Source organism: Anser cygnoides, chromosome 4 (genome assembly GCF_040182565.1).
Source record: "Anser cygnoides isolate HZ-2024a breed goose chromosome 4, Taihu_goose_T2T_genome, whole genome shotgun sequence".
Classification (NCBI taxonomy): domain Eukaryota; kingdom Metazoa; phylum Chordata; class Aves; order Anseriformes; family Anatidae; genus Anser; species Anser cygnoides.
Genome location: NC_089876.1, coordinates 41,633,386 through 41,648,402, shown reverse-complemented (window position 1 = coordinate 41,648,402; position 15,017 = coordinate 41,633,386). Strand labels below are relative to the sequence as shown.

At 41.7% G+C, this 15,017-nt stretch overlaps 1 protein-coding gene across 4 annotated transcripts in view; it reads left to right on the top strand.

Annotated features, from left to right (window-relative positions):
- The window catches only part of LOC106046680 (uncharacterized), a 101,248-nt gene that overhangs the window by 58,834 nt on the left and 27,397 nt on the right, over positions 1-15,017 (top strand). For all 4 annotated transcript variants that reach the window (XR_010831461.1, XR_010831462.1, XR_010831463.1 and 1 more), the window contains one exon: positions 14,361-14,525. The gene's annotated coding sequence lies outside the window, so the exon portion shown is untranslated. The remainder of the gene's footprint in view (positions 1-14,360; positions 14,526-15,017) is intronic.

Here is a 15,017-nt window from a genome sequence, read left to right as displayed (position 1 = left end):
TGCTATTTTACAATTGTTGCTGTTGTATTGCATTTTGTTAATAAACTGCCATGGTATGAAGGTTGATGAGTTAAGTAAAGTAACAACACTTTTACTCACATTTTTTCAGAGTACAAATATGGAAAATTTTGATTTTTTTCCCAATCAGTGCAATGTAGCTTGTTGTCTGAAGACAGGAGTTGGAGAAGAAGCACTGTGATAGTATGAGAGAGAATATGCATTTCTGCAGAAAATCTACTGTGCTCTAAAGACCTTATATTACTACCAATCTTTTTATGTTTTTCAAAGACTAATAGAGTCACTGCTAATGTGATCTCAAAGAGAATAGAAACAATGTAAGAACATTTTCTTGCAATTTTTTCCTGCTTAACAAAAGAGCTCTTTCACTTTCCCGGTTAGTCTACTATATCCGTAACCATCTTCAGAATCTGGCAATAATGCAGGTGTCAAAACTGGTTTGATGTCTCAGTAAGAAGAGATCCCTAAAAGAGAAAAACATCCAATGAAAAACTCTAAACAACAAAAAAAAAGTGTCAACATTCACTGACTCATAACAACAGAACTCCTGGCATGTGAGCCCTACAAATGTTACTCTCTTTAATCTCATTCCAGGTAAAACAAGCAAACAAACACACGCCCCGCCTCCCACCCCACCCCTCCCCCCACACACAAATCAACATAGGGCCTGTCTTTCAAAACTGTTTTTTGTTTCTTTGGATTTTTTTTTTTTGAAATATATATATTCTATATTAGGACAGCATTTCTCTTGTTCTTTAGTGTACAAAGGCTAATCAAGTAGGTAATGGTTTATTTTCCTGAACTGGAACATTCTGCAGTCTACTGTGCTGTGTATTTCAATAAGCTCCTTTCTAATTGTATATCAGCTGTCAGCTAACACCCTTCCTTCCAAGGGAGGCCCTGCAGTGTATTTGCTTAAAGCTCTGAAGTATTTAGATGTTTCCCCAAAAGGGTCTTTATTTTAAAATAATCTTCAGAAACCAGCAGCTGTCCAAGGTGTATAAGAGGAACACAGATAAGACTTAAGATAGATTCTTGCAGTCACTGGATCTTTTTGTGCCCTTTGAAAAGTAAGCCATTCAGAGAGGGAGCCTTTTCCTGGGGCGTTTTCCTAATGTTTTCCAAATGTTGCCTCATAACAGCCAAATGGTCAGAGCCTCCTAAGAATCCTATTACAGATGCACAATTTTTTTGTTCACTTCCAATGTATTTAGCCTGATGAAGCTGTAACTGACAGTGTCTGTAAAGGCTTTGCTTATAGATTTCACAGTTGAAGCTCAAACAGTTTTCTTTCAAGATGTATTAGAAACCGAATGTTTCCAAGTGTTGCTGCTGCTGGTTGCTTTGTGTTGCAAACAGTTAATCTGGTTTACGTGATACATTCCTTAATCAGCAAGGAAGCGTGCTTTCTTCGTACCCTTATACTAAATTCAGCAGGTGTTCAACAAATTACAATTCAGCTGCTGAAGCATAGCTAGCTAGGACTTCTTTGGATATCTGTATTTCACTTATTCCACTATTCATTTTATTACCCACTACATTTGACCAAAACTATAAAGAAAACAGGGAAAATGGAAGGAGGGGAGAATTCAACAGTTCTGTAAGACTAGGAGGGATAGCCAAAACCAGCTATGATAGAAGTTAAGAATGGATATACTTAAACCAAATTGAAGCCTGTGCGTGCGTGTTGAACATATGCTGAGCTTTCCATCTGAGGGTCTCAATCACTTATACAAATGATCTGAATGAACATAGGAGTTCACTGTGTACTACGTGCCTGTTTACAAAGATGCTTCAGACATAGTTTGTAGGTCCAAGTAAGTAGTGTATAATTTATTGAGATTTCTTCTGAATCTTTACCCTTTCTTTCTCCATCTCCTGTTGCCCCTGTCTTTGTAGCTTCTTTGTTGACAAGTTTGCCTGATTTTTATATTTTTTTCCTTGTACCATTTATGCCTTTCCTTGCTGGGATGGACATTTTGTGGACAGTTCTGTACAGGATCCTGACTTTTGTTGCCAGGCCATTGAAGCTTATGTAGCTTTGTTGTTGTGTTGGGAAACATGATTCTGTTCTCTCTTCCAAGGGCGTGGGTAAATGATGTCTGAAGGAAAAACTGTTCTTCCATGACTGGACTGGCAGTAACAGCAACCAGTAAAAAATTTAAATGGGTCACTACTGAAACACAGCTGATTTTCTTCACTTGGAACAACAAGTCACTTCGCAATAACAGGTGATAGATTATAAAGGAAGAACAGAAAAAAAAATCATTTGGAAGCACTCCACCCATAAAGCTTTGTGGTATTAAACCCAGTTTTCTGGTGTGCAATGTGTTCATGTTTTCAATATTAACTTTCATAAAATATTGATAAGAAAAACACCCACAAATCTGACAACCAGATAATACATAGCTACAATTCATTAACTAAGCATTATTTCATAGATCTTTTCCCTTTTGAGGCAACCCATAAAGGCAACTGTAGTTTCTACACACCCTTCCTCAGAAGTAGTGGCAGCCTGCTGTTAGTCTGTTGTACAAGCAGATCCACATAACAGCTAATCCAAGTGTATGCATTTATATCATAGGAAAGTTTCTAACAATAGTATAATTACTCAGTGTATGTATATTTGCATAATGAGTCAATGTACACGTAGTCAACACAGAGTGTATTGTCTTGTCCATTTGAAATATTATACACACCTGTTCAGAAACTCGATTTTTATTAAAGAGCTAAAAATATTAGAACACATTGTTCAAGGGACTCCTTAAAGCTAAGTCCCCATCCCAGATGTCATTGCTATTAGTGACTGGTGAATCTGTTTTGCAAGCAAGGCACTATCAGAATACCTTTGAACTTGGAGGGAGTGAGCATCACCACATCTGGGACCTGCACAGCCTGCAATGCTCTGCCCAGAGGTCCACTTGGTACTGCATCACATCAGGGCTTCCAGCACATGAGATTCTCATGGACGTGAGAGTCTCCAGGACATGAGATTTTCATAACACGCTAGACAATTACAAGAGATGTTTTAACACTCTCTTAATTTTATTTGCTTTTCTAGGCAGCCTTTGCACCCCAAGCCTAGAATCTGCTGTTCTGAAGGCAAATGCTCTTGCCTTTGTGCCCCGTTTGGGTATAGATAGTTTGCTCTGGCTTGAATTGCAGGACTGCCCAGACTATGTAAGCAGAAGATCTGTTTCTCTACTATATCATTAGTTCTTTCCATTCGTTTCTCTCTCTCTCTCTCTCTCCATCACTGCAAAGCACTCTGGAGGTGGTGGGGAGGCTCCACACCGCAGATGTCTCAAGGGCAAAGAGCTTTGCTTTCATTTTTGGCCTCGGGCACCAAGCTTAAACAAGGCTACTATTACAAGATAGTGGCAGAGATTAATACTAAACGTAAAAGTTTCCAGAGACACTATTAAATCAGTGTTGACCTGATTTTAATAGCACATAATATTTCCATGGATTGCAAACAAACAATCTTTGACAAGTATTGTGCATAAATTGACTTTAAAATAGAAAAGATCAATAAAGAGTCAGAAAGTATGCAGAGGCTTTTTTTTGGGGGGGGGGAATAGGCGGGGAATAAATGTTTTGTAGAATCATTTTACTGAATTAGAAGCTTTTTGCATCACTAATGAGCCATTTCATGTCTTGGACAGCTCTGCTATAAAATGCTATTGGGAAAGCTTTTTAAAAACCTTAGTGTCATACATAGTCAGGATCAACTGGGACGAATGTACTTCAGAAATCATGTAAGTGACCTGAAAGGACAGTAGAAAGTTTGTCTTGGATTTAGTCCTCTTTCAGATGAGATAATGCCTATCCACAACTGCTAAAATTGAAATACTGCATATTACTCTTTTGTAGATAGGTCACAATAAATACAGGAGGTAAATGGGTGTACCTCGTGTAGTAAATTATGTTTGAGAGAACCCTAAACTTAAAACAGCAAAGAACTGGCAATACAGCAATACTGTCTAAATATTTTGCTCATTTGAGAAGAATTACTAGCTAGTTTGGAGTCCAGTGTTGCTGGTGACATGCCTAAAAGGGGCTGATGTCCCAGATGGAAAGTAACCAAGCCATTTGCTGGACTATTCTTTATTCTTTTAAAGTAAATCTTACCTTGCTTAGACAACTACTTACTCCTTAGAGAACAGTCTCTATGGCACTTTTTCCTGACAAGCATGGGCAGCTCTAGAGTGTGTTTTGGCTCAGTGAAAGCCCGATGGAGAAAGATTGTTGTATGCTGACAGAACATTTACAGGTCTACAGAGACTTTAGCAGTGCATCTAGGTGTACTGCCTGCCCCTGCAAACTGTGCCTGCAATGCACGTCTGCCACAGTTAGTGAATTGCCTGATCATCATTGTGCTATATCCAGTGCTACAATAAGCACCAGGATGTTTTGTTGTGAGCAGACCATGGATCCACTTTGTGTTGCAAAAGATTTGCTTCATGCACAAGAGCAGAGACTACCTCGTTTTCCATCCACGCACATTTGTGTGCGTCTACTCACTTATCGTATAAATCATTAGTTTTACATCAGTTCTGCTGTTCCCAGGCTGCCTTTTGGGGTACAAAACTGTTGCTGTAACGGTTGTACAAAGATATAATACTTCAAAATTGGTGTGTTGTTCACAATGATTTTACATTGGTTTTCAGATTTCAGTTCTTGAGTCTAACTATTCTCACAACATTCATTGTAAACCAATTTATTTGTTTTAAGCTTCACAAGTTCTGGGAGTCTTATACAGTAGCTGAAGTCTTGTGAGTATACCTCTAATGGTTCTTAGTTCCTCAAAGGATATCTGATATTTAAGGGACATCTGTCTTCCTCAGCTGCAACCTGTAAATACTTGGTGTAACTTTCCATTCCCAGCACTTTTAATATTTGTCACACCATGGTGATTTCTCTCTTGTTCTCTCCTAATTTCAGGTGGGAGGGTTGTGATGTTTAAGACAATGAGTCTGTCTGGATCCCATTCAGTTGACATGGAGTCCTTTGGCAGCTAGCTAAGGTCCTGTCTTCCATTAATAATTGTACCTGGTGATGTGGCAGAGGTTTGAATGTCTGATTTCTATCTATCTTCTGTCACAGTAGAAACCCTGATTGTTAGCACAGAAGGCCCAGGTGTATAAAGTAGGAATGCTTGTTTGAGCATGCCTAGTGATCTCAGCTATTTACAGTACTCTGCTCAGAGGCTTTGGGTTGACATCAGTTTTGAAGAAGATGTTACAGTGCATTTGCTGCTCATTTCCATGGCTCTTCTTTGCAGCTCCGCTTGGGTTTAACCAACTTCCATGCTGTGAATCCTGTGCTTGGGCAGGCTGGGATGGGCTGACTGATATATGTACAGAGGGGTCTGCTTCTAAACTCAATTTCCTCTCCTGGAGACCATCTCCTTGAAATTATAGTAGCTATTTAGAAGGAGATCTACTTTGAGAGAATAGAGAAACTTGCTGATAACTATTCTTCCCCACCTTGTCTGTCAAATGAAATCTGTTACCTAATGCAATATTTAAGCCCGTAGTTTGCCCTGCCCTGCACTCCAGCCACATTTGATATTCTGTACACCAGCCATAATATGTTTTAAATGACGGCATGACTTGCTGTCTTGACTCTTCTTATTGGAAACTGCATTTGTTCTTTAGCTTCAAAATGAGGCTAATTTTTCCATCTAATTATTGAGTCTAATATTGCTGCTTTATCGGTGCTCCTGAGATTACACATCAGCTGCAATCAACTGCCCATTGTTTGTGGCTGCAAGGATGGCAGCCAGCTTCTGTAGCCTGTGAGCGTGTGAACTGAGTATCTTTATGAGCATTTGTCACACCCCAGAAAACCTCCCCTTCATTAGCATTGCTTCATGACATGAATTACTGCTTTCTTTTCTTGAGGTAGCTGTGGCAACAGGTCCTAGAACTGCTGTTGCTCATAACTCTTTCATCATTGCCTCTTAGCTGCATATTTATCTTCCTACATGGCATGATGTTTCCACAGAATATTCCCTGGCCCTCAACACTTTTCTCATCACTGTGTCCATGTTTTTTACTAGATTTATTTTAGCTTTAGCCTGTGTACGTGTTCCATCTCAGTGGTCCTTGCTAGAAAAAAAGAGAAGATGCATCACAAATAGCATCTAAACAAGCCCAGGGACAGAAGTTAAATGCTATAAGAACATCAGTAATGGGTTTAGCCATATGCTCATCCTTTTTCACCCTACTGGGATATTGTCTACTGCTGAAGAAAGAGGGAGAAGGGCTAGGGAAATTCCAGCTGACATTGAAATACGCTTCTCTACTGATGTAGTTAGTGGCAGGGTACCAGGTGGCGTGCAATGCACTGAGCAGATTCATTTTTAGGAGTTCAGCTGAGGCCATCTGTTGACTGTATAGTAAATCCAACTTCAGAGTTTCTAGGATGGGATCAAAGAGGTTCTGGCCACATGGCACACAGCAGTGATCCAACGCAAACTCACACGGGCAATTCGGATTTGTTTAAAAGCAGTAGGTTTAACAGGATAATGTTGTATTAGCATGTTCTATGTCAGATTGGGTATTGCATATTCTCACAAAGCCACTATAAAACACACTCTGTGGTGTATACTCTGGCTAATGTGACAGATATACTATGGCTGATCATGATTAATTAATTATGCTGGGTGATTGTGCACAACCCTGCCCCTAATGACAGCGGACCAGCAGTGACAAATAATACTAAGTACACTTGAGCTGTTGGCAGAGCTCGTGATGTAGGTGTGCCTATTCAATTCTCCCGAGCCATGTCTAACGTGTCATGTAGGGAAGCTGGAGAACCACAAAAACCTTCAAGCCCACAGAATTAGCATCTTTCTTCTTCTGCCTTAGCCGGAAGACTGTTTTGGCTTTGGCCTCTGTGGGAAATAGTTCCCACATGTTTTTTTTTGATGTTTCTGTAGCTTTGCTTCCAGCGTTCAAAGGCAAGGAGTTCACCCCAAGTCATGAGGATGCCCATGGTAGATTCCTGTTGTAAGGCTCTTTCCCCTGCAGCACTTTATGGACATGTAAGAAGACCAAAGTTATACTGAGATTCTTACCCTATCCATGTGGCAATGCAGAATATCTTAAGACGAAATAGTGAGAGGCAAAATTGCTTAGGCGTTGCCATTTCTCATCCACACATTACAGAATTCCCTTTTGACTGCTTGTGTGCTGCCGGATCTGTTACAAAAACAAAGAGCTATATTTCTCAAGGGTAAATGTCCTCTGACCATATCCTTTGAGGAGAAAAGGTGTTTTTTTTCTGATAAATTGCCAGCTTGGCTGGGGTTATCACTCAGAGTAGCTCAGTCTGGGGAACTGGATTTTTGTTTGTTTCTTTTAAAGACAAACCATACCCTACAACCTGTTCTCTGGTCAAAATTCTGTTTTGCATGGGCTAGTAGTCATTATTGGACATTATTGATGGGAGTTATAATTAGAATGCCACTGCAGAATGAAAATGTAGGCATCATCCCTTTTCTGCCTCTTCCTCCGTTTAGCAAGCACTGAGGTGTTGGTAAGAGATATTTGAATCCACAGGATTTAGCCACCTTGTTCAGTTAATGTCACAAACCCCGTAGTTTAGGCTCTGCATTATTAAGTATTATTTCTCTGCACATCTGCTTGTAACTTGTTGTGTACATTGAAACTGATTTGGACTATTCCCTGATCATAGCACACTATTGTGTTTCTCTCATGCAGTTCAAATGCCATGGGGCAGTGTCAGAGGAGGTCTGCTGGGTGAGTCCCACTGACTGAAGGAGAAAGGGAGAAACCCTAGGTCAATACTTGAAAGCTGCCTGAGATCGCCACTGCATATTGAGCTGGGCTGTCTCCTACAGAGCCATGTCCTTGTCTTTCTCTAGGCACTCTAAGGAACAGAGATCTGTCTAGAGGTGCTCTCAGTACCTGACTTAGAGGCTCAGAAAGGATGGCCTTTGAGTTGAAAGCTGCTCTTGCAGTAGGAGAACAATTGCGTGAGCAATGGATATGATTCATCTCATTTTATTTAGGGTGGACCCGTCTCAGACACTTTCCAACTCTGCCTTTTCTTTGGATCCAGTTCTGTACATCATGAAGCACAGGAACATTTTGTGTTGGATCTGCCAATACGAGCAGTTCAAAAGAATCTGTCTGGGACACAGTTGTCTTGTCTGCCAGTAAAGCTTTGAATCCCCCAGAACAGTTTTGTGGCTTAACCAGGCAGACAGCTGAACACCGTGCAGCTGTTGGCTTACCAACCCCCATGCAGTGGGTTAGGGGAGAAAATTGGAAAGTGCAAGAACTCGTGGGTTGAGGTAAGGACAGTTTACTAAGAAAGAAGAAAAAGAAACAAACACAAGCAACAACAAAAAGAATGAACAAAGCAAGTGACGCACATTGCAATCACTCACTACTAGCCAACTGATGCCCAGCCAGTCCTTGAGCAGCAGAAGCCCCCCTGGCCAACTCCCCTAGTTTTATTGCTGAGCACGATGCCACACGGTGTGGGACATCCCTTTGGCCAGCCTGGGCCAGCTGTCCTGGCTGCGTCCCTTCCCAGCTCCTGGTGCATCCCCAGCCTCCTCGCTGGCCGGGCAGCACGAGAGGCTGAGAAGTCCTTGGCTCTGTCTAAGCGCTGTTTTGCAACAACTAAAACATCAGCGTGTTATCAGCAGTATTCTCATCCTAAATCCAAAGCACAGCACCATACCAGCTACTATGAAGAAAATTAATGCTATCCCAGATGAAACCACGACAGACAGTTAAAACCTACATCCCGAGCAAATTCAAGAGGCTGTTTAGTTCTCCCCGGGCTGTTTGTTGGTGCTTCACCCTTGTTGCATTAAGTGCTGCAGACAGTAGTGCAGGCTTTTTTTTTTTTTTCTGGCATTGTGCAAGCCAGAACATGCTTCTGGGCTCTTCTTTAGCCACTGAATTCCCATTTGTGTGCACAAAGAAGGAACCTCATTTGTTTATCAGGTCAGGCCCACGGTCAAAGGGGTGAGTAAGAAGTGGGGCAGAAGTGATGTTCTTTAATTTCATTTCTACATTCACTTGTTGTTGCACTTTTTGGGTCAGGGAAGACTCTCAGACAGTCTTGATATTCCCCAATGCTCAGTCTTGTATGAGACTGACACTCGCCTTTAATCATTGTATCCCTTAACAACCTCCTGGGTAGCTCCAGGGGACAATTTGGAGTGCATGGGTTATACCATATTAGAGTGCATCTGTACTATTAAGACACCTGTCCTGGGTGACAGGCAAAGTCACAAAGCATGAGGAAAACATTGCTCAGATGGGCTTCATTTAAGCAGTTTGTGTCACTACTGGGTTTGTGCAGCTGATCTTTTTTACTGCCGTCTGCCTTTTGGCTATTCAGAGAATTAAAGAGCACACAGTAGTGCATTACAGAGGTATATTATATCTTCCTGTACCAAAACACCACCCTAATGGTAGCCACATTTTGAAATGGAGCTCTCTCTGCAGTTCAGCTGTTTAAAAAGAAAAAAAGGAAAAAAAAAAGAAAGAAAAAAAAAAAAGAGCTCTAATTGTGAGAAAGGTATGTCAGGGTTAATGCAGTCATTCAAGGTACCAGATAAAAGTGGGATTAACTGTCAGTAATGGTGGAGTCCTCAGGCTGGGTCATGCAGGGGGAGTGCTGGAGGTCTCCTCTAGCTAACTGAACAGTTGACAAAAGGTGGGCTTGACCCCAGTGACACCAAAATTTGCCCAAGCATGGCTCCTTATTTTATGTGGAACACTTCAGAAGCACAGCTGCAGATTCTGCTCTCCGTGGAAGATAAAGGAGTAAATCTACTTGCTACGCAGAGCCCAACACTCACAGCCTGCCTGGGACCCACGGTGTGCACCCAGGCACTGACCCTCAGCCTGCCCTGACTACAGCTCTCGGGCTGTGCCTCGGGCAGCTCTGCATGAGCCGCCGTGAGCTGCCCCTTGGACTGCACTACAAAGCACACGTGGATGCTTTCTGTGCTTGGTGTTAACCTTAGAGCATCATCATCATAACCTGCTCTGAAAATGTAAGTGCTTGCACTGACCAGGCCCTGGGTGTTCAGCTCCATTTTCCAAGCCACCCAGCTTTTCAGGGAGTGAGGAAAAGACTGCACTTTTAAAATAAATAAATAAATACATAAATAAAGCCTGAAATATCCTTTGGTAAAGGCTTTGGAAAATTTACAGGCAATATTTTGTTGTTTATTTTAACATAAAATGAAAGAAGTATCTTCAGAAATTCCAGTTAAACATGGAAGGAAAGACTGCATATGCGGGAAAGGAGCTTTCTGTAATGAAATGCTTTTCCATATACTACCTGTTCACAACATTTGGGCCAATTTCATGAAGCCATAGTGTTGTGATTTGATTAGTATTTGGATCATTGAAAGCAGCAGATTTGTGGGAAGTGATAGTAACTACCAGGCCAGATATTTGGAAAGAGGGAAACTTGTAATGAGTTACTAAATGTGTTTCCAAATTCAATACTACAGAGGTATACTTAGAATCCATATTTTCTGAGCATGTCACATTACAAGGTCTTTGTTCATCCTCAATATCATGTGCATCCTCACATTTTTTCCTTTATCAGTTTTCTCATAGTTACTTTCAGTGATCTCTCTGTGCGACTATTTTTGATTAAACCTATATTTGTATTACTTACAGATGCCTTTGTATTATTCCCAAGAAGTTTTTTATGTTGACTTCTTTATTTGTTGTAGTTTATGTTTTGCTTTCATGGGTGGCTATGGTTTTCCTGAAACGACATCCAATTTTAGCATTGCAATATAATGTCAGTGTTAAAATGATCGTAAAAAAGAAATGCTCTTTGATCATTTAAGCCTCAGAAAATGAAGAGGAAGCTATTGTAAATGAAATGTCCCCTTGGAGCTCAGGCAGGATTTGGCACTCCAAGGGCTTGTTTCTGCCGCCGTTGCTCACCCTGAGCAGCCCCAGGTTTCCAAGAGGCAGCACTCTTTCAGGTGACTTGGGCTGCTCACCTTGTGAAAGACTGTTCAGCAGGGAAAAGGGGAGATGAATCTAAGGGTCCACCACCTAGAAGTCTTCTGAAAAGATCAATTACAACATGAAAGAGCCCAGTAATGAAAAATGAAGTTGCTTTTGTCCAGGCCATAGGGTCCTGGATGGCCATTCCCATTCTCCAGGGCTAATCTCTGAAGTAAATGGTTTTCTTTTTGTTGACTGTCAGTAGCGTGCCCCTGTGCAGCGACCTGGGTGTGTAAGTGTTCTGGGCCTTGTGGCCTCTGCCAAATCCATGCAGGCTGCATCTCCTGCTGACATGCAGTGGGTGAACACGGGTGAATGCTCCCTGCCATCAGTTCTTTTCAGTCTGAAAGGAGATCAGCTCTGGGCAGGCTGGGATTGAGCATTTTGTCACTGCTTCTTGAGAAGTGGCCTTAGGTGCCTGATGGCCAAGTCCTTTCTTGCTGGACTTCCGTGTTCTTACTTCTGAACCTCTTTTTCATTTTAGCAACAATCCTTTGCTCCACTCATTCTCCTGCCTTTTTTTCCTTTTTTTTTTTTCCTTTTTTTTTCATCCTCTGTTTAACTCTTCCTTTCTTCACAGGATATGGCTTTTCATGCGTGTGCACACACAAACACAGAATATAAGTAGTCTGTATTTTATGATCTGCATTCTTCCAGTAGGCACCTACAGACATTGTCATTTACCCAACTGATTCCTCCCTGATTTCAGTGCTGCATGGCCTGCTCTCATTCCCTGACTAGTTACAATGATGCTGACATCTGAGCAACGTGCACACACACTTTCTAGTATTTTTGTCCTCAGTGGCGTGTATTTAGTATTACGTTTCTAAAAGACATCAGGCTGCTTTCCAAGGCGCTTTCTTTGAAAATTACTGATGTCAGTGAACGATGTATGAGTAGTGATTTTCTGTGCAGTTATGCTGAGTCTTCCCCAAGTAATGATCAGAATGGCTGAAGTAAAAACCTGGAATGTTATTAGAAAGCCTGCCCTGGTCAGGTGACAACTTTCATGTGGTGGCAGATTTTCCTACATATTTACAATCAGCCCTTAATGTGTGTCCAAAAAGACTGGAAATACAGCAATGGGAGGAATCAAGGCTACCCAGAAGTCCAGTCCTTCCTACCCTACAGAAGCTGTTCTCTGCTCGTGCTGTCACACTGCACAGCATGGCCATCTCCCGTATCGCAAGACTGCTGACTGCAGTTTGGCTCTGGAGAAGAAACCAGCTGCACAGACTCTGTTCTGTGTACAGCTACACAAGTTCTTGTTCCATGACAATTCTTCATGAATAAAAAAGCGCAATGAGCAGGTTCTCACTGCAACAAACCCTGCAATGCTTTGGCAGTGTTTTCACAGCTTATAGCTGCAGGCAGTCAAAAGGAACCAAACCTTGGGTGTGTCTGCCTAATAAAGCACAAGGTAAGGCAGCACTATTGCTTTTTCTCCCTGGTCCTTTTAAGGACTTTTACTTCTTTCTTGCAGAACAGCCCAGAAGCATATCAGAGGGTGACTGCTTACAGAGCTAACCTAGAGTATCACAAGAGATAACCTAGGGTATCGCAGTGATCCATTCCTCGTGTCCCTGAGGCAGCTGGCCAGGCAGCAAACCACTTTATCCCAGATGAAGGGAAAAGCCAGGGATGTTTTCAAAACTGCATATAGGCTCAGTACTCTCTTGGGTGCATGAGAAAGCTGGGTTTCACCCACTTATGTCCCAGGCTTCACATGAACTGAGGTCTTGGGCACAAACCTCTGAGAAGCTTAACCTTTCATCTTGTAGTGGAGTGTTTCTAGAGTGGTCACACACTTTAGGAAACAAAGCCCAGCCCGCACCTTGTAGATCTTGTAACCTGAGCACCTGATAAGAACACGAGCAGGTGCGAAGCCAAAGGTAGTGTCCAGCTGAGAATGAGAGTTTGGAATAAGCAGAAAGGGAGTGACCACAGAACGGGGAAATGAGTCACTGTCAGGTGTCACGTGCGTGGGCAGGCATCAGTAAGTCTTAAGGAGGAAGTTGAAGTGACTTTGCAGATTTTCTTTACGGGAGGCTTTTCCTTTACAAAAGGAACATGATAAAAGAGGAAGGGGCTGTGCTGGGGGAACACCAGCAGCTGGTGCTTTTTGGTCAGCTGCAAGCAAGTAATGACCAGTGTATGCTTTGAGAGAGGTGGGCAATACAAGGTGCAGAGCTTGTCTGATGCAGTAGGAGAAGAAAAAGGTAGGTGAGGGATGCATAGTAGGTAAAAATACAATAGAAGTGGTAAGTCAGCAAGATAATTTTTATTGTAATGTGTTAAATGGTTTAGCAGGGAGAGCAAGTAGATTTGTTGAAACCAGAAAGAGGAAGCTTCAGCTGTCGACATGCATCCCAGTGAAGACCTGAACCAAAGCTTTAGCAAAGAAAAATGGGCTGGATGTTGAAGGTAGTATGCAGGAAGAATGAATCAGCTTCGTGCTGAACAGGTTGCTTCTTCTCTTGCCAGCTGTGCATGTTGATGAGAATGCTTTTTGCCATTCACAGGTTACTCCTCTTACAAAATTACTGAACATTTCAATGCCTGTGGTTATTTAGACATGGTTACAATTAAGCTAATCTAATTATTTCAGTTCCCTCTGTTTTGGTTCCTCTTGCTGTTGGAATTAGTTCCTCTGCTAGAATCTGCAAGGTTTTGCAACTTTTGTTTCAGTCATTATACCCAAGTAATCATTATGCCAGCATGAATGGCCTCCCAGCTTGCACAGTATTTCTCTATAGTTCAGTCTTAGGCCATATAAACTGAAATCCTGTGAGAAGATTTTTGTTCGAGAACTCAAAACTTTAAGACTGCCTAAACTGTGTTCCCTAATTGTCCTCTGTTTGTTTCACTACTAAAATCAAAAGCTCACACAACTCTTTGCCTTTTAAAATCAACCCTAGGAATGCTTTGGTTAATGTCAGTGAGACTGATTGGAGTAGTTAATGCCTTGATAGTACTGAGCTTACTTCAAGAATCTTAAAAATTGTCATTGTATGAGCAAAGACCAATTCTTCTTGTGAGCCATAATGATGATTTTGGACGCTCTTTAAAATAAATAAACAAAAAATAGTGTTTATGTTCCAGCTAATATCGAGGTTTGCTGGAAAAGATTTCTCTCTGGAACCATGAGAAACTGCTTAAACTCTCAACTATAGAACCTCAATATTACCGTATAGTATGGAAGAGAGATTTCAGTTACAGAATATGTTACTGAGGATTTTCCAAGTGTAGTTTTTGTGATCTTTGTTTCACATAAGCTGTTGGATTCATCTTTACTATATATGTAACTTACAGTGAAAGAAATGACCCCAAGTCTGAAAGCACAAGAGAGGTGAGAGGACACACCACACCAGAGGGAGATGATTAGCCAGAGGAACTGTTAACACCAAAGCCAGTTGTCTCTCCTGGTGGACATCAGTCTAAGAGGAGCTGACACCCAAGTTGCCTTAGGGAAGAAAGGTATGATGCCTTTGGCTTTTCTTTGGTTTAGCAGTTTGTTTTCTCAGCAAGATGAGAACAGAAATCAGCTTTGGGCCAGAAGAAAAAGGAACATTTTGTATTGCTTTTTATTCTCAGACAGAAAGAAAACTTTACAGGCTGTGTTAATGCTTTTGTTGATGGAAAGTACAGAGGTGGAAACATGACCATGGGGGAAAAGGGAGGAAGGTACAGATGTTACGAGACAGCCCTGCTCCTCCTCTTGCTGCAGGGCCTGGGACTTAAGATCCAACATATGATGATATGGTGCTACTCGTAGAAGTTTTTAATGACACAGGGGGCTGTGGAAGTCAGGGTAACATGTAAGGGCATGTCTTCAAGCTATAGTCTGCAGTTTCCCTCATCTTTACAAGATGATACAAGTCTGGAGAATGTAAACGAGGCTGAGGCTGTGGTTCTGCAGTCACTGTCCTGACACAAGCACAGACTGCTGCCAAAGAGATGGAGCTGGAG